Raw genomic sequence first — 26,724 nt, forward strand, 5'->3', positions numbered from 1 at the left:
CATAGATTTAATGCAACTTCTATCAAAATTTCAATGGCAATTTTCACAGAAACAAAACTAATTATCTTAAATTTATATGGAACCATAAAAGATCTTGAATAGCCAAGACAATCTTGAGAAAGAACAAAGCTAGAGGCATCACACTTCCTGATTTCAAACTATAACTCAAAGCTATAGTAATCAATACACTACAGGTAAGACATACAAACACATATAAATCAAAGAAACAGAATAGAAACCCCAGGAATAAATCCATACATACATGGTCAGTTAATTTGTGACAAAGGAGCTAAGAATATATACTGGGAAAAGATAGTCTCTTGAATAAGTGGTATTGGGAAAATCGAACAAGCCATATGCAAAACTGGACGCTTATCTTACACCATCCACAAAAATAAACTCAAAATGGATTAAAGAATGAACATAAGACCTAAAATCACAAAGTTTCTGGAAGAAAACATTGGGAGTAAGATCCTTGACATCAGTTTTAGCAATGATTTTTTTTTTATTTGATTTTAAAAAGGCAATAAAAACAAGAATAAACAAGTAGGAGTACATCAGGCTAAAAAAGCATCTTTGCAGCAAAGAAAATTATCAACAAAATGAAAAGGCACCCTTTTCAAATGGGAGAAAACATTTGCAAATCATATGTCTGACAAGAAGTTAATACCTAAAATACATATAATGAACTCATAACTAGCATAAAAATCTGAATAAAATTGGGGATGGGAACTAGACATTTTCCAAAGAAGATATACAAATAATCAACAGACACATGAGAAGATGCTCAATATCACTAAATCATCAGGGAAATGCAAATCAAAATCACAATGAGCTATCATCTCACACATGATAACATGGTGTTATCAAAAAGACAATACATAACAAATGTTGTCAAGGGTGTAAAGAAAAGGAGCCCTTGTTCACTATTGGTGAGAATATAAATTGCTACAAACAGTAGAAAACAGTATGGAGGCTCATCAAAAAGTTAAAAATAGAACTACTATATAATTCAGCAATTCCACCTCCTGAAGAAAATAAAATCACTATCTCAAAAAGATAGCTGTACCCCCATGTTCACTGTAGTATTAAAATAGTCAAGACATGGAAACAGCCTAAGTGTTCATTGATGGATGAATGATAAAGAAATACTACATATACACACACATACACATGATGGAATACTATTTAGTCATAAAAATTCATGCCATTTGTGATTACGTGGATAGACCTTGAGGGCATTGTGCTAAATAAAATAAGCCAGACAGAAAAATATAAATACTGTATGATTTCATTTATATGTGGAATCTAAAAAAAAACAACCCACAAAAAAGAACTTGTAGAATCAGAAAACAGATTGATGGATACCAGGTGGTGGGGATGGTGGAAATGAATAGAGTTGGTCAAAGGTACAGGCTTCTAGTTGTAAGATAAATATGTTCTGATATACAGTATATATACATATATATATATACATATATATAGTTCTGATATACAGTATATATACATATATACAGTATATATACATATATACAGTATATATACATATATACAGTATATATACATATATACAGTATATATACATATATACAATATATACAGTATATATACATATATACAGTATATACATATATACAGTATATATACATGTATATATATACAGTATATATACATATATATACAGTATATATACATATATATGTTCTGATATACAGTATATATATATAGTATACATCATGTTGATTATATTTAATAATACTGTATTGTATATTTGAAAGTTGCCAACAGAGTAAATCTTAAAAGTTCTTATCACAAGAAAACATTTTTGTATTTATGTGAGGTGATAGATGTTAGCTAAACTTTTTATGGTGCTCATTTTGCAACATATAGATATATCAGATCATTATCTGGTACATCTGAAACTAATATAATGTTATGGGTTAATTATATTTCAATAAAACTGAAAAAAAGGATTAGAGAAATGGAAGGGGAGCTGGTAAATATAGGAAACAAAAATTAGAATTGTTTACAAAAATGAACTTCTTTTTTAAATTTAATTTAGTTTAAATTTCAGTATAGTTAGCATACAGTGTTATATTAGTTTCAGGTGTACAATATAGTGATTCAACAATTCCAAACATCACTCGGTGCTCATCATGACAAGTGAACTCCTTAAACCCCATCACCTACTTTACCCATCCCCCCACCCACTTCCCTCTGGTAACCGTCAGTTTGTTCTCTGTAATAAAGAGTCCACATCATGGTTTCTCCCTTTCTTTTATTTTTCTTTGCTTATTTGTTTTGTTTCTTAGATTCTACAGATGACTGAAATCATATGGTATTTATCTTTCCCTGACTTAATTCACTTAGCATTATACCCTCTAGCTCTACCCATGTCATTTCAAATGGCAAGATTTCATTCCAATTATTGCTGAATAAAACTATAGTAAGATCTCCTCACACCTGTCAAAATGGCTAAAATCAAAAACACAAGAAACAAGTGTTGGCAAGGATGTGGAGGAAAATGAACTCCCTTGCACTGTTGGTGGGAATGCAAACTGGTGCAGCCATTCTGGAATGGAAGTATGGAGGTTCCTCAAAAAGTTAAAAATAGAACATAGGGGAAGGGAAGGACAAATAAGATAAAAAGAGAGACGGAGACATACCAGGAGAGACTCTTAAATACAGAGAACAAACTGAGGGTTGCAGGAGGGGTGGGAGGATGGGCTAAATGGGTAATGGGCATTAAGTAGGGCACTTGTTGGAATGAGCACTGGGTGTTACATGTAAGTGATGAATCACTAAATTCCACTCCTGAAACCATTATTACGCTATATGTTAAATAACGTGGATTTAAATTTTAAAACAATTTAGGTCTCAAATAAATTTATTTGCTCTTATAAAAAAATAAAACTACCGTATGATCCACTAATCACACTGCTGGGTATTTACCCCCAAAATATTTTTTAAAAAAAAGCTAATTCAGCAGGATACATATACCCTTATGTTTATAGCAGCATTATTTACAATAGCTAAATGATGGAAGCAGCCCAACTGTCCATCAATAAATAAATGGATAAAGCAGATGTGCCATATATATACAATAGAATATTATTCAGCCACAAAAATGAAGTTCTTGATATATTTTTCCATTTACACAAAACACCACAGTACACCCAAAGATGTTCTGAAGAAATCTTGGGAAAAGAGAAAACAAACCTATAAAGATTAAGTTTTTATAGCATTGGGAGGGGTACCTGGGTGGCTTAGTCAATTAAGTGTCTGACTTGATTTTGTTCTTTGTGAAAGTGCCTCAGAATAAACTCAACTGCTATGATACAAATATATTTGCAAGTTTGTGGAAATGGAAAAAGTCTCAGAAAATATCCTAGCAAACATCAGAAATCTATCATACAATTGCACTTTTTAAACATAAGGTAAGGGTCTTATCCCACTTTGTAAATAGTTTCTAGCAATAAAAAGTCACATAAAAGTGTCAGACTGTGTGGCATATGCCTAATGCACCCAATAATTCAAAAGTTTGTCTGTCTGCCTTTCTTTCTTTTGCCTCTGATTTCCAGAGTTACCACATTAAAAGATATAAATGTTCAGTTTTCAAAAATCAAAAAATCATAAGGCACACAAAAACAAAAAAATGCAGGGAAGTCTGACTCATTCAAAGGTACAAATGATTGACAGAAATGATTACTGAGAAAGACCAAATGAGAGACTTACTAGACAAAGACTTTTTTAAAAGTTCTTATTTAAATTCCAGTTAGTTAACATATAATGTAATATTAGTTTCAGGTGTAGAATTTAGTGATTCAATACTTACATACCACACCCAGTGCTCATCACGAGTGTCCTCCTTAATACCCATCACCCATTTAACCCATCCCCCTGCTCACCTCCTCTCCAGCAACCCTCAGTTTGCTCTTCATAGTTAAGAGTCTGTTTCCTGGTTTGCTTCTCTTTTTTTCTCTCATGTTCATCTGTTTTGTTTCTTAAATTCCAAACGAGTGAAATCATATGGTCTTTATCTTTCTCTGATTTATTTGCTTAACATAATATTCCTTTTGCTTGATAGCTACAATAGTATATTTTATTTTATTTTTTCTTCAGGTATAGAATTTAGTGATTCATCACATACAATACGCAGTACTGATCTCAACAAGTGCCCTTTGTAATACCCATCACCCAATTAACGCATCCGCCCACCCACCTCCCATCCAGCAACCCTCAGTTTTTTCTCTGTAGTTAAGAGTCTGTCTTACGGTTTGCCTCTCTTTTTTTTCTGCCTACATTCATCTGTTTTGTTTCTTAAATTCCACATATGAACGAAATCATATATTTGTCTTTCCTGACTGATTTATTTCGCTTAGCATAGCACTCTAACTCCATCTACTTCATTGCAAATCCCAAGATGTCATTCTCTTTTATGGCTGAGTAATATTCCATTACACACACACACACACACACACACACACACACACACACACACATGCGTGTGTGTGTGTGTGCGTGTGTATGCCACATGTTCTTTATTCATTCATCAGTGAGTGGATATTTGCGTTCTTTCCATAATTTGGCTATTGTGATATGCTGCTACAAACATCAGAGTGCATGTATCACTTTGAATCAGTATTTTTGTATCCTTTCGGTAAATATCTACTACTGCAATTGCTGGATCGTAGGGTAGTTCTATTTTTAACATTTTGAGGAACCTCTATACTGTTTTCCAGACTGGTTACAACAGTTCCCATCAACAGTGTAAGAAGCTTCCCCCTTTTCCTCATCTTCGCCAATATCTGTAATTCCCGTTGTTAAGTTTAGCCATTTTGACAGGTGTGAGGTGATATCTCATTTCCCTGATGATGAATAATGTTGAGCATCTTTTCATGTATCTGGTGGCCATCTGTATGTCTTCTTTGGAAAAATGTCTATTTGTGTCTTCTGCCCATTTTTAACTGGATTATTTTTGGGGGGTGTTCATTTTTATAAGTTATATATTTTGGGGACTAACCCTTTGTCAGTTATGTCACTTGCAAATATCTTCTTTCATTTTGAAGGTTGCTTTTTAGTTTTGTTGATTGTTTCCTTTGCTGTGCAGAAGACTTTTATTTTGATGAGGTTGCTATTGTTCATTTTTGCTTTTGTTTCCCTTGCCTCCACTGGTGTGTCTAGTAAGAAGTAGCTATGGTCAATGTTCAAGAAGTTACTGCCTGTGTTCTCCTCTAGTATTTTGATGGTTTCCTGTCTCACATTTATGTATTTCATCCATTTAAAATTTGTTTTTGTATGTGGTATAAGAAAGTGGTCCAGGTTCATTCTTCTACATGTTGCTATCCAGTTTTTCCAGCACCATTTGTTGATAAAATGGTCTTTTTTCTACTGGATATTTTTTCCTGCTTTTTTGAAGACTAATTGACCATATGGATTTGGGTCCATTTCTGGGTTTTCTATTCTGTTCCATTGACCTATGTGTCTGTTTTGGTGCCAGTACCATATTGTTTTGATCACTACAACTTTGTAATGTAACTTAAAGTCTGAAATTGTGATGACTCCAGCTTTGCCTTTTCTTTTTCAATATTGCTTTGGAATTTGTGGTCTTTTGTGTTTCCATACAAATTATAAGATTATTTGTTTTAGCTCTGTGAAAAATGGTGGTATTGTGATAGGGATTGCATTAAATGTGTAGATTGCTATGAGTAGTATGGCATTTTAACAATATTTGTTCTTGAGATCCATGAGCATGAAAAGTTTTTCCATTTCTTTGTGTCATCTTCAATTTCTTTCATCACTGTTTTATAGTTTTCAGAGTACAGATCTTTTACCTCTTTGGTTAGGTGTATTCCTATGTATCTTATGGTTTTGATAATTGTAAATGGAATCAATTGCTTGATTTCTCTTTCTGCTGCTTCATTATTGGTGTATAGTAACACAAGAAATTTCTGCATGTTGATTTTGTATCCTGCGACTTTGCTGAATTTGTGTATCTGTTCTAACAATATTTCATTGGAGTCCTTTGGTTTTTCTCTATAAAGTATCATGTTATCTGCAAATAGTGAATGAAAGTTTGACTTCTTCCTTGCTGGTTTGGATGCCTTTTTGTTTTCTTTTTCTTGTGTGATTGCGGCATCTAGGACTTTCAGTACTCTGTTAAATAACAGTGCTGAGAGTGGACACCCTGTCTTATTCCTGACTATAGAGGAGAAGCTCTCATTTCCCCCCCTTTGAGTATATTAGTGTGGAGTTTTCATATATAAACTTTATTATGTTGAGATTTATTTCCTCTAAACCTACTTCGTTGAGAGTTTTTCTCATGAGTGGAAGTTATACTTTGTCAAGTATACTTTGTCAAGTGCTTTTTCTGCATCAATTGAGTGGATCATATGATTCTTATCATTTCTTTTTTTAATGTGATGTATGATGTTGATTGATTTCAGAATATTGAATCACACTTGCAGCCCAGGAATAAATCCGACTCTATTATTTTGAATGAAACTTTTAATGTACTGTTAGATATAATTTATTAGTATTTTATTGAAAATTCTTGCATCCATGTTCATCAGGGATATTGGCCTATAGTTCTCTTTTTTAGTGGAGTCTTTGCCTGGTTTTCATATCAAGGTAATGTTGACCTCATAGAATACATTTGAAAGTCTCCCTTCCATTTCTATTTTTTTGGATAGTTTGAGAAGAATAGATATTATCTCTTCTTTAAATATTTGGTAAAATATACATGTAAAGCCTTCTGGCACCGTATTTTGTTTTTGGGAGACTTTTGTTTGCTGATTCAATTTCTTTGCTTGTCATTTCTATCTTCAAGTTTTCTATTTCTCCCTGTTTCAGTTTTGGTAGTTTATATGTTTCTAGGAATTTATCCATTTCTTCCTGGGTTGTCCAATTTGTTGGCAATATATTTTTTCATAACATTGTTATAACAGTATTTCTGTGATGCTGGTTGTTATTTCCCCTTTCTCATTTGTGATTTTTATATATTTGGGTCCTTTCTCTTTTGTTTCTGATAAGCCTGGCTAGAGTTTCATCAATTTTGTGACTTTTTTTTTTCCAAAGAACCAGCTCCCCTTCACTGGCCTGTTCTTTGTTTGTTTGTCTGTTTCCATATCATTTATTTCTGCTCTAAACTTTATTAATTCCCATTTTCTGCTGGTTTTAGACTTTATTTGTTGTTCCTTTTCTATCTGCTTTAGGTTTAAGATTAGGTTGTTGATTTGATATTTTTATTGCTTCTTGAATATGCGTGGTGTGATCTCAATCTTTTTGTACTTGTTAAGGACTTTGTGACCTAGTATGTAATCTATTCTAGAGGATGACTCATGTGCACTTGAAAAGAATATGTATTCTCTCACTTTAAGATGAAATGTTATGAATATATCTGTTAGGTCCATCTGGCCCAGTGTGTAATTAAAGCCATTGTTTCCTTGTTGATTTTCTCCTTGGATGATCTATCGACATAAGTGGGGTGTGAAAGTCCCATACTATTACTATATTATTATCAACATGTTCCTCTATGACTGTTATTAATTGTTTTATATATTTGGGTTCTCCCATTTTGGGTACATAAATATTTATAATTGTTAGATCTTCTTGTTTTATAGTTCCCTTTACTCTGATACAGTGCCCTTCTTCATCTCTTGCAGATTTTTCCCACTCAGCATGTTGAACATATCATGTATATATGGCTTGCCAAGTTTCTGTGAAGAGATCTGCAGCTAGCCTTGTGCATCCTCCCTTGTAATTTAGGGACTTCTTTTGTCTTGATGCTTTTATGATTTTTTCTTTATTGTATTTGCCACTTTAAATACAATATGTCTTGGTGGTGGCCTGCTTTTGTTATATCCAGTTTTTTTTAATGTTTATTTATTTTTGACAGAGAAAGAGAGAGACAGAGACAGAGACAGAGCATAAGCAGGGGAGAGGCAGAGAGAGAGGGAGACACAGAATCCAAAGCAGGCCCCAGGCTCTGAGCTGTCAGCACAGAGCCCAACGCAGGGCTCGAACTCACAGACCATGAGATCATGTCGGATGCTCAATTGACTGAGCAACCCAGGCACCCCTCCAGTCAGTTTTGAATCTCAGTTATTTCATTTTTCATTTCTGGCTGACTTTTTAAGCTATTTTATCACTTGATGTGGGTCTTCCTGATGTCTTCCATGCCTTTCTCAAGCCCAGTGAGTATCCTTATGATTGTTGCTTTAAATTATCCATTGGGTATAATATTTATATCTGTTTCTCTTAAATCTCTGGCCATGAACTTTTCTTGTTCTTTCTTTTGGGATTAAGTCCTCTGTCTTGGCATTTTATCTAAAGTTCTATCTTCTTATGCATGTTAGGAAATCTTGTTATGTTTCCTACTCCTGAGAGTAATGGCTTCATGAAGAAGAGATCATATAATGTCAGGGAGTATCAGTTGTTGTGTGTGTGTGTGTGTGTGTGTGTGTGTGCACTCTGCTGCTATGTTTTGGCTGTTCTGTCCCTCAGGTCAGTCATCTGCAGAGGCTCTCTTTGCCTGCATTGGGTAGTCTTGGATATGTCCAGAGTGTGACAAGTTTTTACTAGATATGCTCTGGTATGCTTGTTAAAAGAGGCCTAATGCTACTTCCACAAGAACTGAAGCCTTGTAGAACTCTATGGTCAGTAGATATGGTGTATTTGGGATTTTTAGCTGGTCTTCTTGGGAAGGGGCCCACTGTGCTAGTCCTTAGGCACACTTACTCAGGAAAGTCAGCACTAGTGGAGTTCAAGGGGCAGGACTCAGCATAAGTAAGTTAGGAAGCCAGTATTGGCACTATTTACTGAGGTTGGTTTATGATGAACGGTGGGAGAGGGAAATGGTGTCAGCCAGCTCCTTTGTCCGCAGAGGGTCTCTGTGCTTGCTGCTCTCAGAGAAACACACTCAGAAGAGCGAATAATTTCCCCTCCTGTGTCCCAGGCATTTTTCAGATAACTGTTTTCATGTTGTCTGTCTTCCAGTTTGTTCCTTCCCATCACCCCCATTATGCAAGCCCTTGAAGTGTTCATTCATATCCACTATTAGATAACAGATGGTCCTTCCTCAGTTCTCAGCACCACCCTGTGCACTTGGCACACACGGACTCATTCATCCTCACAGTTATCTCTGCAACATAGATATTAATTATTATGATTATGTCCATTTTACAGGTGGCGACACTGAGGCCAGAAAGGTTGGACAGCTTTTCCAAGATCACATGACTACACAACTAGTAAGTGGCAGAACAGGGGATTCCAACTCACAAAACCAGGACCCAGAGCCCAATCTCTTAACTATTCGGTGACACCGCCTCTCCACAGGATGGTCAGAGAACCCCCCTCCTGTTCCTTTTCCTTCTCCAAAACAGCAATTATCACTAGAAACATAATTCTTTGCACGTTTTCAACATCTCACCTGATTCTTATAGCGATCAGCAATATATTTTTAAATTTCCATTTATGAGAGAATAAAGCAGGCTCAAAGAGTCAACCAGCTTATCGTGGGGAGAGACCCAACGTTCTGATGTCTCACCGATGCTTCTTCTTCATGGAGAATTCTAAACAGGTTTAAAGTAAGACCAAAGAGACATGTCTTCTGACACCCAGCCAGCTCCCTTCCCAGCCCTTTACACCATGATACTTATTCCCCACTTTACACACTAGGAGAAGCTTGGAGCATGAGACAGAATAACTGGTAGAAGGCAGAAATTCCTCAGTTTCTACCCTTATTGCCGCTTTTAACTCAGCAAAGGAAATGAGAGTTGATTGAGGTCACACATTAGAAATGGGCACAAAACGGATTATAAATGGGTCTCTGCTCAGCAAAAGTTTACAACTATCTTTCAAAAGGAGAGTGAGTCCCTTTAGTACAAGACCAACAAGAGGTAGAATAATCACATACACGGCATCTCACACCTAAACTATTTGAAGCACATGGCCATTTAAAACAAAATCCCCAAAATAAACCCTAGAGGGAGTAGGTTTCTTATGCGGGTGCTTTCCTCCAGATTTACTCAAGGCCCTAAAAAACCACAAGCACATCATCACAAATGAGTAGGAAGCTAGCTTGAATTACTAGCTGCATCATTATTAAATATTCGGTGCCTGTGTAAGCAAAGGTTCAAGAGTTTTCAGGGACAAAACTGCCCAGTGATGGTAATGAATAAGGCAGAGAGATGGTCTCATAAATATTTAACATTACTCAGTATGGGTAAGAGTGATGACAACATTGGCAAACTTCTCCACAGCCCTCAGGGGGGTGCCTCCTGCATCTGCAAGCACAGCGTCATTATCATTCGTTTGGAATGGGACCTGTGGCTAGGCAGGGACTTCTTCTTCTTCTTGTTAATGTTTATTTATTTATTTTGAGAGATGGAGGGTGAGCCGGGAAGGGGCAGAGAGAGAAGGAGAGAGAGAGATCAGACCATGGGATAGAATGTGGAGCTCGAGCCCATGAACGGTGAGATCATGACCTGAGCAGAAACCAAGAGTCGGTCGCTTAACCGACTGAGTCACCCAGGCGTCCCTGGGAAGTAACTTCTGAGGCTTGGGGTCGGGGGGTGTTGGAGGGAAGACTGGGCATCATCCTTCTGCTACTGGGCACGTGGAGCAGGACCTGGGTGTCGCAGGTTGGTTCTCCTACACTTCTATTTAAGGACATTTATTTAGGGACTAAGGAGCCTCTTGGGAAAAAGCAAGTGGGAACCTGACCAAATACCCTATAGGTTTCAAAACAGATACACTTGTAGGAAAATGTGGAGTGGGCCTGTTGAGGCCAATTTGCAGAGAAGACCAAAAGTGATCATAAGATGACACTCATGAAAGGCAAGGGAGAGTCTGGGTTCCATTCGGACCCATTCATGATAGAGGCTGCCTCGAGAGTCATGCCGGGAGCAGTGACTCTGCGTGTGTGACTTGGTTTGGGTTTACCAGAAGTCAATTATGAAGAATGGATTTGAGTGTAAGCAGCTCATTTGGGAACTGACCCCAGGAAGCTGGGTGAGAGGGATGCAGATGAGACAGGGAAGGGAGGAGAGCTGACCCGTGGCACATCTGCAAGCCAGCCATTCCTGTGGAGGAGCTTAATCTCACCAGTGCAGGATGCACTTTAGGGTTCTGTTGTCAGATCATTACCATATACAGGTTTTTTATACACGAACTCAGTCAGGTGTTGATTGAAACTGCGGGTGGGCAGGGTGGTGTTTAAAGCACAGAAAGATAGCCCTTCGGGCAGAGTAGAGAATGTGTAGATGTTGGGGTTGGAAGTGGTGATGCTGGGGATGTCTTCAGGGTTTCTCTCTGGTCTTCCTTAGTAGATGGATTCATCGCCCAGCTATGGGTGCAGGCTGACAACTAGAACTGTCTGCCCCCTTCTCCAGAGGTTTGCTCTTGTCCAAACAGAAGTGTTCTTGCCTGGGAAGCTACCACTTCCTGGTTCTCATCTCAGCCAGTGATGGACGGATACAAAGTTCCAAAAGCCGATCCCATTGTCTCAAGACATGGCTGATATTTATGGTGGCCCAGAACTTCCTCTTGGCATTGGAAGGAAGCTAGACCTCAGTTGAGACCACATTTCCTACTAGCTTTCCCCTCTGTCTTCCCTCACAGCCTGTCTCCAGAAATCACTCCCCCAGAAATCATTTGAACAAGAAGTCCCATCTCATCTCATCTAAGATGTTGTCCTTGTTCTGAAAGTGGTAAAGTCCAGGAGATGTGGGTGTCAACAGCCTTTGCTACAGTGAGTGTGCTTGGTCACATACCTGTGTGTCTGTGTTTCTAGGAGAGAGCTGTATTATTACTCTGAAGGGTTCTAAGCTCATTACTCCCACAGTTCAGCTGTGATGTCCTACAGTGAATACTTCCCTTGTGAGACAGTGGAGCCATTAAGGTCCTCATGGATCGGAAAAGTATATCTGGCTGCACGTTTCACAGTTCAGAAGTTACACAAGAAGTGAGGGAAAGCAGCAGGAAGGCATTTGGGGCTTGGAAAATTTGGAGTTCGGTCCCAAGGAGGATATCTCACGTTGATGCCCCTTGCAGGCCAACGGTTGATTCATATACACGTGAAAAACATCCACGTGAGAAGTTCTTGTATATAAAACTTGAAAAGACCCTACAGTCAGACAGTTCAATGTGATGCTCAATAGCCAGATGTAGCTGTTTACATGTAAATTAGCTTAACTTAAAGTTTCAATTCTTAAATAGCCACATTTCAAAAGCTATGTGTGGCTAGGGGCTACCATGTTAGACGGCACAGCTAAGGGATAGTCCATCCTTGCAGAAATTTCTATTGGATAGCATTGTTCTAGAATTTCTCTTATAAAATGGTAGAAGCTGAGTTCTATTTAATTTGTCCAATCAATACAGTTTAACTCCACTCATCGGCTGCTCTGGCCTGGGGAGCTGTGAGTGGATTATTTATTCCTCATTTAATGGATATATAATTATTGAGTTCCATCCATGAGTAAAGCAGTATAAAAGATTGAGCAGCAAGATAAGACACGCTCCCTGTTTTTAGGCAGATAGAGAAAAAATGACTCTCCCAAGAGTTTTTAAGGGAAAATGGAGAAAAGGAATCAAAACTCATTTAAACCTGCAGATCTCATCTTGCTGGCATTGCCACTTAAAACTTTTCTCTCGTGAGCAGCATACTTTTTAGCACAGCTCACAATTTACATTTACTTTGGCTTCCTAGGACAGTTTTGTTTGAAAGACAGTGCCTAGTCTTGAAAGCCAGTGTTTGAGCCAAAAGCATCACTTTTGACTCCATGAATTTGGGCAAGTAATTTCTCTCCTTCTACAAAAATAATATAGTTAAGTGTCCACTTTACCAAGAATCAAGGATCAAGATAATATTTGTCTCTTCGTAGGTTTAACCACTATGGCCACAAAATGGTTAAATACAAGTGTGTTTCATTGTTATTTCAAAAGTTTCATTTGGGCTCAAAAAAATAACTCTGGCATCAGTTCCTCCCTTGATTAGGAAGTTACTCTTTTGACTGGAAGATGTGCAGTATAACCCACCAAAATGGTAGGAGATACAGCTTGAGAGAGAGAGAGAGAGAGAGAGAGAGAGAGAGAGACAGAGAAAGCGAGAGAGAGAGAGAGAGAGAGAGAGAGAGAGAGAGAGAGAGAGGAGAAGGAAGAAATAGAGTCAATTATTCTCTTACTCTGGATCAGATTATTAGTCTAAAGCCAGTCAAGGTAATTCTACCACCTTTGACTGTGATTGGGTCCAGGAGTGGACACATGACCACATTATGGCTAACTGGACAGAGAAAAACTGCTGGTGATGTGAAAGCAGAGTAGTAGGGCAGTTGCGGGGCCGGGAAGAGTCTCCTAGCTCTACATCATAGTTCTCAAACTTCCGCACATCAATATCAATTGAGGAGCTTGGAAAAACAGGGGTTCTTAGGTCCCTCTGCCAGACTTTCTGGTCCAGAAGATCTGGGATTAGGATAAGTCTAGACAGGCTACATTTTTTTTAAAACAAGTTCTGAGGTGACATTCATCCTGACGCTGTTCTGAGGAATCAAATTGGATGGCTTAAAAGCAAGCCATAGGTGCCCGTGATTTCTGTTTCTCAGAATGCTATTAAGTCTGGCTGAGATGTGGGGCAGGGATATTAGCTGGAGAAGGATGTAGACACCGAGGATGGCATTGATGAACTAATCCACTAGCTCTGAAGCCTGTCTTCACTGAGGGCTTCCTTTGATGTAGGGTAATAAATTTTATTTTTATTCCTGGTGGGTTTTTTTTGAAAAAATATAGAATAAAACACAGATACAGGAAAGCCTCACAACCAAATATTTAGCTTAATAAACTATTACAGATTGAACACCCTTGTAACTATCATGCTGTTCAAGAAAAAGAAGTATGGGGGTGCCTGGGTGGCTCAGTCAGTTAAGGGTCCAACTCTTGACTTCAGCTCAGGTCATGATCTCACAGAGATTGAGCCCTACCTCAGGCTCAGGGGGAAGTACAGAGCCCACTTAGGATTCTCTCTCTCTCCCTCTCTCTCTGCCCCTCCCCCACTTGTTCTCTCTCTCTCTCTCTCTCTCTCTCTCTCTCTCTCTCTCTCTCTCCCTCCCTCTCTGTCTTTCAAAATAAATAAATAAAATTGAAAAAAAGAAGTAACAGTATGGACACCTCTCAATCTCCATGTGCCGAGTTTCCACCATTTAATAATTTTTCATGCTACTGAGTTGTTTTTTTTTAACTAGTGAGTTTTCTGTTGTACTCACACACAAAATTACCCTAACAAAGATATCCCAGAGACAGTATCAATTGCTCTGGATATTTTTGTGGAAGGGATTAATGAGAAGCAAGTCCTTAGCAAAACAAATGACATGGATTCTCTTATAAAACCTGGGGTTTTAGCAAATGTCTACATTGATTTAAAAAATTAAGTCCAGGGGCGCCTGGGTGGCTCAGTTGGTTAAGCATCTGACTTTGGCCTCAGATCTCACGATCTCCTGATATTTGAGTTCTAGCCCCGGGTCCGGCTCTGCGCTGACAGCTCAGAGCCTGGAACCTGCTTCAGATTCTGTGTCTCCCCTTCTCTCTGCCCCTCCCATGCTCATGCTCTGTCTCTCTCTGTTTCTTAATAATAAATAAACATTGGGGCGCCTGGGTGGCGCAGTCGGTTAAGCGTCCGACTTCAGCCAGGTCACGATCTCGCGGTCCGTGAGTTCGAGCCCCGCATCGGGCTCTGGGCTGATGGCTCAGAGCCTGGAGCCTGTTTCAGATTCTGTGTCTCCCTCTCTCTCTGCCCCTCGCCCGTTCATGCTCTGTCTCTCTCTGTCCCAAAAATAAAAATAAAAACGTTGAAAAAAAAAATTTAAAAAAAAAAAAATAATAATAATAAATAAACATTAATTTTTTTTTAATTTAGTCCGGACACACATTCCTTGCCTGCCTGGAGTACAGTGCACTTTGGCCTTATACCAGTTATGCCTGCTGGATTTTAAGAATTGAGACTTTAAGGACATGCTGTGGCAGGGTCCTGAGCTGGTCTTCTGGGGGAGGGTGTCGCCATGCTGGTGTGGATGCAGGTTTGACCCAGAAGGGCAGTCATGCCAGAGCACAGAGGCATGAGATTTGGAGCAAAGCAGGCTAAACAGCCAGTGTCTGGGTTAGTCACCCTCAGCAGGTCTCTGCATCTATGCAGAGATGGGGGTGGGGGGAAGAAATGCTGCTGACCAGCTCTTTTGTCTGGGAGACCTGTCTTACAAACACCATCTCTCACAGATGTGCTCCAAGAAGATTGAACAGTTTCTCCCCATGCTACTTAGATGGTCCTCAGATTGCTCTGTCTACCATGGGGTTACTTGCCTGCTTTCTCTCCAGGAGTAGGGAAGTGCCCTCAGGTCTGTATCCCAACCAAGCCTGCTGACCTCTAAGACTCCAGTGTTTGAGCTCCTATGGTTGCAAAAACAAAAATAAGCCTCTCTTGTTTACACAGTCAATAGTTTTGGGGAAGTGTTCTCCTTGTGTGTATCCCTATGCACTCCACTCTCTCTTGTATTTCCCTGGGACTAGGGATCCCTGCCTTCTGCAGCACTCACAATCCGTTTCTCTGCAAATTGTGTCTCCACATTCCCTACCTTCCTCAATGTGGTGTCTTCTCTCCCCCTAGTTGTGCAGTTTGTTCTGGTTAGTCACCCTCAGCAGGTCTCTGCACCTATGCAGAGGTGGTGGGGAGAGGTCAAGTCTTCAGGTCAATTTCTTTGGTATTCAGAATGATTGATAGTTATCTAGCTATGTTTGAGGGACAAGGCAAGCCTAAGGTCCTCCTAGTATGCCTCCATCTTAGCTCTAGACCAAGACTTTAAAACAGTCTCCTTAAAGATACTGAAAGAGCAAAGGAACACATGGACAAAGGCAGAAAAACGATGTGTGAGCAAAATAGAAATATCGATGATAAAGGCATGGAAAACATAAAAGGACCAAAATTTAATTCTGAATTTGAAAAGTACAAATGAAATGAAAAATACATTAAGCAATTTAGAAACAGATTTTTTTTGTGGGACGCCTGGGTGGCTCGGTCAGTTAAATGTCTGTCTCTTGGTTTTGGCTCAGGTCATGATCTCATGGTTTGTGAGATTGAGCCCTGATTTGGGCCCTGTGATGACAGTATGGAGCCTGCTTGGGATTCCATCTTTCCCTCTCTCTCTGCCCCTCCCCAACTTGCTGTCTCTCCTCTCAAAAATAAATAGTTAAAAAAAAAAGTAAAAAAAACATTTTGGCAGGACGATGAAGTAATAGGAGGACTTGAAGAAAGAACAATTGAAATGATCAAGTCTGAGGCACAAAAATTTTAAAAAAAGATTAAAGAAAAAAATACAGCTTTGATGACTAGGGGATATCATCAAGAAGATCCACATAAGCATTTTAGGAGTCCCTAAAGGTGGAGAGAGAGAATGAAACAGAGAGATATTTGAAAAAATAATGGCTAAAAACTTCCCAAATTTGAAGCATGCTATAAATCTAGAAATCCAAGAGGCCCAACAAACCCCAAGCAGGATAAGTCAAAAAGACCCTCACTGAAACATGTTATAATCAAACTGTTGAAAGCTAAACAGAGAATCTTGAAATTAGTAGAAGAGAATTTATTCATCACATACAAGGGACCCTCATTAAAATTTCAGCATGTTTCTCACCATAAACCTGGAGGCCAGAAGGCACTGAGTTGAGATTTTCAAAGTGCTAAAAGAAGAAAACTGTCAACTGAGAATTGTATATTTAGCAAAACTTTTTGAAAAAGAGGGGAAAATTAAGACATTCCCAGATAAAGGCAGAAGGAGTTTGTTAGCACTAGACCTCCCTGCAAGAAATACTAAAGGAAATACTTCTGATAGAAATGAAAGGATGCTAGACAGGAGCTCAAAGCCATATGAATAAATTGAAATCTTCTATGAAAGTAAATACATGGTAATACATAGTATTATTGTAATTTGGGTTTTTAACTCCACTTTTTATTTTCCATGAATTTTAAAAGATAAATACATAGAAAAATAATTTCTAGTCATGGTTTGTGGCACACTATGTATAAATATGTATTTTTTGCCATCAATAACTAGAGAGGGTGAGGATGGAGCTGCATAGGAGCAGAGATTTGTTTGCTATTAAACTCAAACTAATATAAATTCAAATTAGAATGTTATAACTTTAGGATGTTAAATGTAATCCCCATGGTAACCACAAAGAAAATAGCTACAGGGCACCTGACTAACTCAGTCAGAAGACTAGGTGACTCTTAATCCCGGGGTTGGGAGTCTGATCTGTATGCTGGGTGTAGAGATTACTTACTAAATAAATAAATAAATAAATAAATAAATAAATAAACTTTTAAAAAAGAAAAAATAATTATAGTATGTACACAGAAGGAAATGAGAAAAGAATAATAATGATTCAATACAGTAATCTTCAGTGCAATAATACAGCAATGCAAGAAATGAGTGACAAAACAGCTATTACCCTAAAGAAAACAAAAGCAAAATGGCAGAAACAAATTTCTACTTATTAATAAATAGTTTAAAAATAAAAATAGATTAAACTCTTAAATGAATATATACTGGAAAAAATTGAATTTTTAAATTTAAATTATATTTTTTAAATTTACATCCAAATTAGTTAGCATATGATTTCAGGAGAAGATTCCTTAATGCCCCTTACCCATTTAGCCCATTCCCCCCTCCCACATCCCCTCCAGCAACCCTTTGTTCTCCATATTTAAGAGTCTTTTATGTTTTGTCCCTCTCCCTGTTTTCATATTATTTTTTCTTTCCTTCCCTTACGTTCATCTGCTCTGTGTCTTAAAGTCCTCATGTGAGTGAAGTCATATGATATTTGTGTTTCTCTGACTGACTAATTTCACTTACCATAGGACCCTCTAGTTCCATCCACATAGTTGCAAATGGCAAGATTTAATTCTTTTTGATTGCTGAGTAATACTCCATTGTGTGTGTGTGTGTGTGTGTGTGTGTGTGTGTGTGTGTGTATCTCACATCTTCTTTATCCATTCATCCATCAATGGACATTTGGGCTCTTTCCATACTTTGGCTATTGTTGATAGTGCTGCTATAAACATGGGGGTGCATGTGCCCCTTCGAAACAGCACACCTGTATCCCATGGAAAAATGCCTATCACTGAAATTGCTAGGTTGTAGGGTAGTTCTATTTTTAGTTTTTTGAGGAACCTCCATACTGTTTTCCAGAGTGGCTGCACCAGCTTGCATTCCCACCAACAATGCAAAAGAGATCCTCTTTCTCTGCATCCTCGCCAACATCTATTTTTCCCTGAGTTGTTAATGTTAGTCATTCTGACAGGTGTGAGGTGATATCTTATTGTGGTTTGGATTTGTATTTCCCTGATGATGAGTGATGTTGAACATTTTTTCATATGTCAGTTGGCCATCTGGATGTCTTCCTTGGTGAAGTGTCTATTCATGTCTTTTGCCCATTTCTTCACTGGATTATTTGTTTTTTGGGTGTTGAGTTTGATAAGTTCTTTATAGATTTTGATACTATCCCTTTATCTGATATGTCATTTGCAAATATCTTCTCCCATTCTGTCGGTTGCCTTTTAGTTTTGCTGATTGTTTCCTTCGCTGTGCAGAAGTTTTTATTTTGATGAGGTCCCAGTAGTTCATTTTTGCTTTTGTTTCCCTTGCCTCCAGAGATGTGTTGAGTAAGAAGTTGCTGCGGGCAAGATCAAAGAGGTTTCTACCTGCTTTCTCCTCAAGGATTTTGATGACTTCCTGTCTTACATTGAGGTCTTTCATCCACTTTGAGTTTATTTTTGTGTATGGTGTAAGAAAGTCGTCCAGGTTCATTCTTCTGCATGTCGCTGTCCAGTTTCCCCAGCACCAGTTGCTGAAGAGACTGTCTTTATTCCAATGGATGTTCTTTCCTACTTTGTCAAAGACTAGTTGGCCATATGATTGTAGGTCCATTTCTGGGTTCTCTATTCTGTTCCATTGATCTGAGTGTCTGTTTCTGTGCCAGTACCATACTGTCTTAATGATTATAGCTTTGTAGTATAGCTTGAAGTCTGGGATTGTGATGCCTCCTGCTTTGGTTTTCTTTTTCAACATTGCTTTGGCTATTTAGGGTCTTTTATGGTTCCACACAAATTTTAGGATTATTTGTTCTAGCTCTGTGAAGACCATTTGTGTTATTTTGATAGGGATTGCATTGAATATGTAGATTGCTTTGGATAGTATCAACATTTTAACAACATTTGTTCTTCCTATCCAGGAGCATAGAATATTTTTCCATTTTTTTGTGTCTTTTTCAAGTTCTTTCATAAGCTTTCTATAGTTTTCAGTGAATACATTTTTCACCTCTTTGGTTAGATTTATTCCTAGGTATTTTATGGTTTTTGGTGCAATTGTAAATGGGATCAATTCCTTGATTTCTCTTTTTGTTGCTTCATTGTTGGTGTATAGGAATGCAACCGATTTCTGTGCATTGATTTTATATCCTGCCACTTTGCTCAATTCATGAATCAGTTCTAGCAGTTTTTTGGTGGAATCTTTTGGGTTTTCCATATAGGGTATCATGTCATCTGCGAACAGTGAAAGTGTGACCTCCTCTTGGCTGATTTGGATGCCTTTTATTTCTTTGTGTTGTCTGGTTACAGAAGCTAAGACTTCCAATACTATGTTGAATAATAGTGGTGAGAGTGGACATCCCTGTCTTGTTCCTGACCTTCCTTAGGGGGAAAGCTCCCAGTTTTTCCCCATTGAGGATGATATTAGCGTTGGATCTTTCATATATGGCTTTTATAATCTTGAGGTATAATCCTTCTATCCCTACTTTATTCAGGGTTTTTATCAAGAAAGGATGTTGTATTTTGTCAGATGCTTTCTCTGCATCTATTGAGAGGTTCTTGTCCTTTCTTTATTGATGTGATGAATCACATTGATTGTTTTGCAGATATTGAAGCAGCCCTGAATGCCAGGTATAAATCCCACTTGGTCATGGTGAATACTTTTTTTAATGTATTGTTGGATTTGGTTGGCTTAAATCTTGTTGATGATTTTTGCATCCATGTTCATCAGGGAAATTGGTCTATAGTTTTCCTTTTTAGTGGGGTCTCTGTCGGGTTTTGGAATCAAGATAGTGCTGGCTTCATAGAAAGAGTTTGGAAGTTTTCCTTCCATTTCTATTTTTTGGAACAGCTTCAAGAGAATAGGTGTAAACTCTTCCTTAAATGTTTGGTAGAATTCCCCCAGGGAGCCACCTGGCCCTGGACTCTAGTTTTTTGGGAGATTTTTGATTATTAATTAAATTCCTTTACTGGTTATGGGTCTGTTCAACTTTTCTATTTCTTCCTGTTTCAATTTTGATAGTGTATATGTTTCCAGGAATTTGTCCATTTCTTCCAGATTGCCCATTTTATTGGCATATAATTGCTCATAATATTCTCTTATTATTGTTTTTACTTATGCTGTGTTGGTTGTGATCTCTCCTCTTTCATTCTTGATTTTATTTATTTGGGTCTTTTCCTTTTCATTTTTCATCAAAGTGGCTAGTGGTTTATCAATTTTGTTAATTCTTTCAAAGAACCAGCTTCTGGTTTCATTGATCTTTTCTATTGTTTTTTGCTGTTGCTGTTGCTGTTGCTGTTGTTGTTTGGGGTTTTTTTGTGTGTTTTTTTGGTTTTGATAGCATTAATTTCTGCTCTAATCTTTATTATTTCCTGTCTCCTGTTGGTTTTGGGTTTTATTTGCTGTTCTTTTTCCAGCTCTTTAAGGTTAAGTTGTGTATCTGAGATCTTTCTTCCTTCTTTAGGAAGATCTGGTTTTCTATATACTTTCCTCTTATGACCACCTTTCCTGCATCCCAGAGGCTTTGGGTTGTGGTGTTATTGTTTTCATTGACTTCCATATACTTTTTAATTTCCTCTTTAACTTCTTGGTTAGCCCATTCGTTCTTTAGTAGGATGTTCTTCAGTCTCCAAGTATTTGTTACCTTTCCAAATTTTTTCTTGTTGTTCATTTTGAGTTTCATAGCCTTGTGGTCTGAAAATATGCACAGTATGATCTCGATCCTTTTGTACTTGCTGAGGGCTGATTTGTGTCCCAGTACATGTTCTATTCTGGAGAACAGTCCATGTGCACTGGAGAAGAATTCATATTCCACTGCTTTAGGATGAAATGTTCTGAATATATCTGTTAAGTCCATCTGGTCCAGTGTGTCATTCAAAGTCATTGTTTCCTTGTTGATTTTTTTTTTATTTTAAATTTTTTTTTCAACGTTTATTTATTTTTGGGACAGAGAGAGACAGAGCATGAACGGGGGAGGGGCAGAGAGAGAGGGAGACACAGAATCGGAAACAGGCTCCAGGCTCTGAGCCATCAGCCCAGAGCCTGACGCGGGGCTCGAACTCACGGACCGCGAGATCGTGACCTGGCTGAAGTTGGACGCTTAACCGACTGCGCCACCCAAGCGCCCCCCTTGTTGATTTTTTGATAAGATGATCTGTCCATTGCTGTGAGTGGGGTGTTGAAGTCTCCTACTATTATGGTATTACTATCAATGAGTTTCTTTATGTTTGTGATTAATTGATTTATATATTTGGGTACTATCACATTTGGTGCTAAATGTTTACAATTGTTAGGTCTTCTTGGTGGATAGACCCCTTAGTTATGATAACTAGAAATAAACCCTCATATATATGGTCAATTAATTTCAACTAAGACTGCCAAGACAATGCAAAGGACAAAGAGCAGTCTTTTCAACAAATGGTGCTGGGAAAACTGGATATCCAAACACAAAACAAAATTGAATCCATGCACAAAACTCAAAATGGATCAAAGATATAAATTTAAGAGCTAAAACTTTAAAACTCTTAAGAGTAACAAAACATACAGGTGGATCTTCATAACACTGGACTTGGCAATTCTTTCTTGGATAGGACACCAAAAGCATAGGCAATGATAACAAAAATAGGCAAACTAAATTTCATTAAAATAAAAAATTTTGTGTATCAAAGGACACTATGAAGAAAGTAAAAAGGCAACTCATAGAATGGGATAGAATTATTTGTAAATTGTATATCAGATAATAGATTAATATCCAGAACAGATTTTAAAATCTCCTACAATTCAACAAGAAAACACAACCCAATTAAAAATGAGCAAGACTTGAAAAGATATTTTTCCACAGATGATATACAAACAGCCAAAAAGCATATGAAAAGATGCTTAGTTAGTATCATAAGCCATTAGAGAAATGTAAATCAAAACCACAATAAAATTAACACTTTTTATTCATTGGGATAGTATTAAAAACAAACAAAAAACAAAACAAAAATAACTAATGTTGGTAAAAATGTAGAGAAACTGGAATCCTTGTACACTGCTGGTGGGAATATAAAATGGTGCAGCCCCTGTGGAAAAGTGGGGTTCCTCAAAAAATTAAACATAGAATTACTCTATGTCCCAGCAACTTTGCTTCTAGATATACACTCAAAAGAATTTAAAGTAGAGACTCAGCTACTTGTATAAAAATGTTGATAGTAGCATTATTCACAATAGCAAAAAAGTGTTCATCAACCTAAGTGTCCATCAACAGATAAATGGATAAACAAAATATGATACATCAACACAACATGGATGAACCTTGAAAACATTATGCTAAATGAAATAAGACACAAAGGACAAATATATGATTCCACCTATAAAAGGTGATTTGGATAGTCAAATTCAAAAAAAGAAAGAAGAATAAAGGTTACCAGGGGCTTGGGGGGTTAGGGTGGGGAGAGGAATAGGGAGCTATTGTTTAATGGGTCCAGAGTTTCTGGGATACTGAGAAAGCTCTAGAACTAGATAGTGATGATGTACGCAACACTGAATGTACTTAAATTAATGCCATTGATTTGTATCCATAACAATGGTTTAAACTGTAAATCTGGTTATGCATACTTTACCATAATAAATTTTAAATTGAGAATGTATCCAAAGGCCCTTACCACATTTGGTGAGCCTTTTGTTCCTCAATTAAAAGGGTGGGTATAGAAGTTACTTAGAGAATACTTTACAAAACCTTGATTGGTAGTGATGGTAAAACAGTACCTAACCCACCAACACACACACACACACACACACACACACACACACACACACTACACTCAATGCTCTATCAAATACCTATTATATTTTGCAAAGCATTGAAAATATAGTAAATTCACTAATGATGCAAAATTTACATCCTCCCATACTGACAAAAACACATACATTCTCTAAACACAAAGCTTATATGCACAAATAATTTTCTGCAACAAGACAAAATTTCAATTAATCACAACAGGAATTTAGTTATTTAATGCAACCAATAATCTAATATCACCAATAAAATGTAAGCAGTTATATCACAAAACCAGGGTTATATTCAGTGGACATGCATTAATAATCTACAATTTTAACATTACACCAGAAAAGGAACTGAATACAAAATTTCCCTTGATTTATGGTGGCCTTCAAATTTTATGGTACAGATTACCAATAAAACTGCAAAAACAGATCGTAAATATTTTCAATAAAATGGTAAAAAATTTAATGAGCCTTTAGGTTTCATATTGGGCTAAAGATTCAAAACATCAAGCTGGCCCCAATCTGTCAAAAATGACAGATAAATATATACAATGACTAGACAGGTTATTTAGTTATAATGGTAATACAGTCTTTATTTTAAAGTCTAGATTGTCTGATATAAGTATGGCTACTCTGGCTTTCTTTTGTTGACCAGTAGCATGATAGATGGTTCTCCATCCCCTTACTTTCAATCTGAAGGTGTCTTTAGGCCTAAAGTGAGTCTCTTGTAAACAGCATATAGATGGATCCTGTTTTCTTATCCATTCTGTTACCCTATGTCTTTAGAATGGAACATTTAGAACATTTATTACATATTATATCACTCTAGCAAGTACTGAAAGATATGAATTTATTGTCATTATGTTGCTTGTAGAGTATGAGTTTCTGTTGGTGTTCTCTGGTCCTTTCTAGTCTTTGTTGCTTTAGGTCCTTACTTATTTGTTGTTGTTTCTTTTCATCTTTTCTCCCCTCAGATAGTTCCCCTTAAAATTTCTTGCAGGGCTGGTTTAGTGGTCACAAACTCCTTTAATTTTTGTTTATCTGGGAAACTTTTTATCTCTCCTTCTATTTTGAATGACAGCCTTGCTGAATAAAGAATTCTTGGCTGCATGTTTTTGTGATTCAGTACATTGAATATATCCTGCCACTCCTTTCTGGCCTGCCAAGTTTCTGTGGATAGGTCTGCTGCAAACCTGATCTGTTTTACCTTGCCGGTTAGGGACTTTTTTTCCCTTGGTGCTTTCATGATTCTCTCCTTGCCTGAGTATTTTGTGAATTTGACTGTGATATGCCTTGTTGATGGTTGCTTTTTGTTCAATCTAATGGGAATCCTTTGTGCTTCCTGGATTTTGATGTCCGTGTCTTTCCCCAGATTAGGAAAGTTTTCCACTATGATTTGCTCACATAACCCTTCTACCTTATTTCTCTTTCTTCCTCTTTTGTGACCCCTATGATTCTGATGCTGTTCCTTTTTAATGAGTCACTGATTTCTATAATTCTTAAATCGTGCTCTTTTGCCTTAATCTCCCTCTTGTTTCCTGCTTCATTATTCTCCATAAGTTTGTCCTCTGTATCACTGACTCTCTGTTCTGCCTCATCCATCCTTGCCACCATAGTCTCAATTTGAGATTGCAGCTCACTTATAGCATTTTTAAATTTCATCCTGACTAGCTTTTACTCCTTTTATCTCGCAGAAAGGGATTCTAATCTATTTTCGACTCCAGCTAGTATTCTTATTATTGTGATTCTAAATTCTGGTTCAGACATCTTGCTTGTATCTGTGTTGGTTAAGTCCCTGGCTCTCATTTCTTCCTGTTCTTTCTTTTGGGGTGAATTCCTGCTGAATTCTGTGGTTCAAGTTGTGCAGATTCTTGTGTTGATCCTCAGATCAGTTTCCTAGGTGTGCAGGGTGCTTTAGTGTTGGTCTAGCTGTATTTCATGGATGTTTGAAACACAAAAAACTTCCATGCTGTTCCTCCATCTTGGCTCCTCCCCCAAAAAATGGATTTTTAAAAATGATTTAACTATATGTTGTCTATAAAAGATTCACTGTAGATTCAAATATACAAATAGATTTAGAATGAAAGAATGGAAAAAGATACTCTATATAAAAAGTAACCAAGAGAATAGGGGAAGGGGTATATGAATATCATACAAAATAGACAAATCAGAAAAGTCTATAAGAGAGAAAAAGGACATTCTATAATAATAAAATTTCAATATAGCAAGTTGATATAACAAACATTACACCCCTAATAACAGACCTTCAAAGTACATATAAAGAAAAAGCTGTCAGAATTAAGAGATACAGACAGTCATACAATAATAGGAGGAAATTTTAGTACCCTATTCTGTTGTGGATAGAACAACCAAGCAGAGAATAAATAAGAAATAGAGGATTTGAACAATACAATAAACCAAATAAATTTAACAGATGTATATGAAACACCCAGCAAAAACAACATACACATTCTTCTCAAGTATTCTTCTCAAGTACACATTTGACATTCTCCAGGATCGACCATATATGTTTAGGCACAAAACTAGCCTCAACAGATTTTAAGAGACTGATATACAAGGTATCTTCTGAACACAGTAAGATGCAGCTAGAAATCAATAACCAGGGGAAACAGAAAACAAATCACAAATATGTGGAAGTTAAACAGTACAATCTGAAACAACCAATGCATCAAGGAAGAAATCACAAAATAAATTAGAAAATGCTTATAGGTAAATGAAAATGCAAATGCAGTATACCAAAATTTATAGAATGCACTAAATGCTGTAAAGAGGAAAATTTATAACTGCAACTTCTTACATTAAAAGGAAGAAAGATCTCAAATCAACAATCTAATTTATACTTCAAGGAACTAGAAAGAGAACAAACTAACCTCAAAGCTAGCAGAAAGAAGGAAAAAATAAAGATTAGAACAAAGATAAGTAAAATAGAGAATATAAAAATAAGAGAAAAATCAATGAAACCAGAAGTCGGTTCTTCAAAGAGATCAACAAATTTGACAAATATTTATAACTAGTGAGGAGACTGAATCACTAAGAAAAAAAAAAAAAGAAAAAAAAACTCCAAACAAAGAAAATCCCAGAGCAGTTGGCTTCATTAGTATATACCACCAAACATTAAAAAAAAAAAAAATAGCACCAATCCTTATCAAACAAAAAATTGAAGAGAAGAGAATAATTCTTAACTCTTTTTAAGAGGCTAGTATTGCCCTGATATCAAGACCAGACAAACCTTTATAAGAAAATAAAACTACAGATGAATATCCCTTATGAATATTGATGGAAAAATATTCCAGTAAATACTACCAAACAAAATTCAGCAGCATAGTAGAAGGATTATACATCATGACCAAGTGGAATTTATTCCTGCAATGCAAAGATGACCTAACATATGAAAATCAATCATGTAATACACACCAAATTAATATACTGAAGGGGAAATTTTCACACAATCACTCAATTGGGGCAGAAAAAGCATTTGACAAAATTTAACACTCTTTCATGGATAAAAACACTAATAAAAAACTAGGAATGAATGGAAACTACTCAACACAATAAAGGCCACATATGAAAAAAAAAAAAACAGTAA

At 37.1% G+C, this 26,724-nt stretch overlaps 1 long non-coding RNA gene across 4 annotated transcripts in view; it reads left to right on the forward strand.

The window, feature by feature from the left end:
* The window catches only part of LOC109499610, a 146,926-nt gene that overhangs the window by 40,401 nt on the left and 79,801 nt on the right, over positions 1-26,724 (forward strand). For 2 of the 4 annotated variants that reach the window (XR_006597638.1, XR_006597639.1), the window contains exons 4-5: positions 9,187-10,643; positions 11,623-11,752. This is a non-coding gene — a long non-coding RNA (uncharacterized LOC109499610). The remainder of the gene's footprint in view (positions 1-9,186; positions 10,644-11,622; positions 11,753-26,724) is intronic. The other 2 variants (XR_006597640.1, XR_006597641.1) reach the window with 1 other exon arrangement.

The sequence above is a fragment of the Felis catus genome, chromosome B2 (genome assembly GCF_018350175.1).
Source record: "Felis catus isolate Fca126 chromosome B2, F.catus_Fca126_mat1.0, whole genome shotgun sequence".
In the NCBI taxonomy this organism is placed as follows: domain Eukaryota; kingdom Metazoa; phylum Chordata; class Mammalia; order Carnivora; family Felidae; genus Felis; species Felis catus.